The sequence below is a fragment of the Camellia sinensis genome, chromosome 11 (assembly GCF_055761805.1).
Source record: "Camellia sinensis isolate YWXY chromosome 11, ASM5576180v1, whole genome shotgun sequence".
NCBI classification, from domain to species: Eukaryota; Viridiplantae; Streptophyta; class Magnoliopsida; order Ericales; family Theaceae; genus Camellia; species Camellia sinensis.
Genome location: NC_138971.1, coordinates 89,158,476 through 89,162,608, shown reverse-complemented (window position 1 = coordinate 89,162,608; position 4,133 = coordinate 89,158,476).

The following is a 4,133-nucleotide window of genomic DNA, read 5'->3' as shown; positions in this document are numbered from 1 at the left end:
TCAAGTTCGGGTCAAAGCCCAAAAATGCAGAATGAAGGTTCGGGAGCCGAAACACGCAATTTGGGGCCCCGAAAGTGGGCTGTTAGGCACCGGGAGTGGTGCTCAACCACGAAGTTGGTCTCTCGGACCACAGTGTCCCTCAAAAAGGAGTAAAAAAGATATGTGCCAAAAACCGGGACAAACAGAGGTGGTTAAGCGGTCCCGAACCGAGACACACGGCCTGACGGCTCCGAAAACCGGGAACCGGGCTCCGAAACGGGCAAAATGGCCTACGGCCACGAAATGTAGCCCACGGCCACTGAGAGATGGTCTACGGGACCTCTCCTCCCCTCAAGAAAAGAAACAGAGAAAACCGAGTCTGGTTCGCGAACCGAGGCAAGGTACAAAAGAAGGTTCGGGAGTCAGGAGGTAGGGCTCACGGCCGCGACTCTGAGACTTCTAAACGAGCGCGATATGCAACATCACCAAGCACTCAATTGGTGACGTCTAAGTCTTAAGGTCGGTCAAAAATGGGGTGTCTACAGTTGTTTAGTTGAATTTTTAAAATATATTTTGAATAATTAGAAATTAATTTGATGGAAATAAAAACAATATATATATATATGCTTTTAATTTTTAAAAAATTATTTTCACACCAAAAAAGAAAGGAAAAATCGTGAGTCAATTGTAAGACTAAAAAAAAATTGCAAAGTCATGAAAAATTTTATAACTTCAATTATTAAAGTAGATAAGTTTTGCCACTGATTTGAAATTTATTTTGAAAATATTCACTGGAGTGTAAATTTCCTAAAAAAGAAAATCATATAAAATAAGGCACTCCAGCAATAAATTTAATTTTCAAATTTTTGAAACAATAATCCCCAAATCTAATCTTTTGTGGCTGTGGGAACACTTAATCTATTTGGTTTTGAGTTTTTAATCTATATTTTTTTTTCTGTGCTTTAATCAATTTTTAAAATTAAAAAAAAAAAACTTTTTTAGACTCGAAACTGAAAACTCACTCATCTTGACACCTAAGTGCTATTTTCACAACCAATTGGACAATTGCCTTGGGTCAATCTAGATTTACTTAAAAAATAAAGAGTGATGCTATTAGCACCCCAAGAATTTATTTGGACCCCCTATTTCTTGGAACCCCCATTTATAATTTTTAAAACCCTAAAAATTTCTTTACACCCCCCAAATAATACCAAAATTATTCTTAAACATTACACCCAATTGAATGGACACTCCCACACTCAAAAAAAAAAAAAAAAAATTATAAAAAAAAATATGTACAATGCATTCAAACAAGTGATGCAATTATTGAAGCGCCAGCACATAGATGAAGAACAACACTCCGAAAATTATCATTAATGCTTTTGAGTTATTTATGTCATGTTTGATTGTTATGATTGCTTCAAATTTGTTGTTGTGTTTTTATCGTTATATATACATCATCATTGAGTTTAAGAAGTCTTCATGTTCGGCTCGAACATTACATAGTTGTTTGGGAACACGTTACTGAACAAATAAATAATGTCCGGACCTGTATTTCCGAACATAAAAAAAATGCAAACTTCTGGGAGCTTTAAGAATTTTGACGGTTGAAAGTGTTAAGAAGTCTCCATGTTCGGACTTGTACTCTCGAACATTACATAGTTGTTCCGGAACACGTTATCGAACAAATAAGTAATGTTCGGGCCTGTATTCTCGAACATAAAAAAATACAAACTTCTGGGAGCTTTAAGAAGTTTGATTGTTGAAAGTGTTAAGAAATCTCCATGTTTGGGCTTGTACTCCCGAACATTACTTATTTGTTCGGGAAGACGTTACCCAACAAATAAGTAATGTTTGGGTCTGTATTCCCGAACATGAACAAATGCAAACTTCTCGGAGCCTTAACAATTTTGACTGTTGAAAGTATTAAAAAGTCTTTATGTTCGGGCTTCTACTCCTGAACATTACTTAGTTGCCCGAAAAACTTCCACTCATTGTTATTGCTGGAGGAGTGTAGGATAATCAAATGGTTGCCAAAGGGTTACGTAAGTTTTGAAGGTGGGATTTGGGGAAAATGAATGAGTGGTGATAGAGGTGGGTGTTCACATAAACCCTAATTCATGATATGGTGGGTGTGTGGCTTTAATTGTAAGATGGGGTGTTTCAACATTAATGATGTCCTTTTTAGTAATTTCATTTAAGGTTATTATTGTAATAAAAAAAATTAAAAATTTGGGGGTCCAACATAATTCTTGGGGTGCTAATAGCACCACTCAAAATAAAATATTTGTAAAGATTAAAGTACGAAAATATTTTGAGTTTTATTGTTTTTAATTTTTATTCATTTTAAGTGTAATTAAATTAAGTGAATCTAAAATGTAAAAATAAAATATTGACTAAAATATTAAAAAATTCACTAAAAAAATAAATAATTATGAAACAAAAGAGAGATAATAGAGGGAAAAATAGCAAGGGTGTTTTGATCTTATTATGAAACAAATTATGTTAATATGACAATTTTTAATTTTTTACTACTTTCCACAAAACTGGAGGAAGTTGTATTCATTTAATACATTCTTAACAAAATCCTTGAAATACAAATTCTTTATACTCATCATCATTTCAAATAATAAAATTAAATTTCAATTCCCCAACATGATTATAAATCTCTATTTTCTCCAATGTATGAAATTCTAGAAAATTAAGGCTTGCTTTAAGAAAATTTAAGGCTCTGTTTGTTACAGCACTAGAACGTTAGTTCCAGAACTTATTTTGCACATGATGCTTGTTTACGAGTTTCAAAAATTAATTCCACACTCACTTTTGAAAGCTTTGTCTAAGGCGAAAAAATTTAGACTAACCGGTCGTCCTACTACTGGTCGTCCGCCGAATTGACCAGAACAGTGAATTTTTTTTTTTTTTTTTTTTTTTTTTTGCAATTAACACGTGTTAATTTTTATATATTCAACAAAAATATTTCCCAAATTTTTTAATTTTTTTAATGAGATTTGAATAGAATTTTGAATTGTGTGTTTGGTTATGAGTTGTAAATTTTTGTATCAAATATCATATGTCACATCAAAAATTTCCCACTCAATTCAAAACTCTTTCACCAAACAAATTTTCCTCAAATTATAATTCTAAAACTCACAAACTCAAAATACAACTCTCATTCTCAAATCATATTTAAAAATCTCTACCAAACGCTACCTAAAGCTTTTCCATTTCAAGGTATCACATGCTCCAAAACCTTCCCAGTTCACATTAAATGATAAATACATAACATAAAACAAACCTAGATTTTTATAACAAATGCTTTGAAATCTCTACAAATTTCTAAATTTATGTAATGAAAATACCACACATCCATCCTTGAAGAAAAATCCCCCATTTTCGGATTTGCCCAAATCTTGATTGCTTGGTCAAAATGACACGCTCGTCACTTTAGTTCAAAGAAATAATATCAAAATCTTCTTTAATTTGCTTGGATTGAAGAATTTGTGGGTGATGGGATATATTTGAGAGAGAAGGGAGATGAAAAGAGAGTCTAGAGAGAGAGAAGGTGAAGAGAAATGGGGGAAAAGAGTAATAGGCTCAGTTGAAACAAAATTTATTTAAAGTGAGGCATGCTAAACAAGCCTCAACCTCAACTCAACTAACTTAACAAGCCTAACTCATAGAAACAAAGATCCGTAACTGTATCGGGGTATCCATACAGGTGGTTTCAAATAGGGTTTTAAGACTCGGAACATCACAATATGTATGCCAAGAATAATAATAATGGGTGGAATGGTAGATAAGTATTCTTGAACTAATGAACCACAGTCCAAAAAAACACTCAACAAGAATGTTTTCTTCAAAATACGGACACAAGGACATGCATACACACACCCCTTCTTCATCTCCTTGAAAATATGTGAGATAGATGGCAGGTTGTAAAATAAAAATAAAACAATCAACAAAACCCCAATTTATAACAATCTAAATACTAATGGAAGTTCCTCTTCATGTTTAAAGCTCAAAGGTAATGCTTTGCCTCTAACTAGACATACCATTCAGGGGAACAAATACCACTGCCAGAAATGACCAAAATAATAATAATAATAATTATTATTATTATTATAATAAAAATAAATAAATAAGTAAAACAAAAA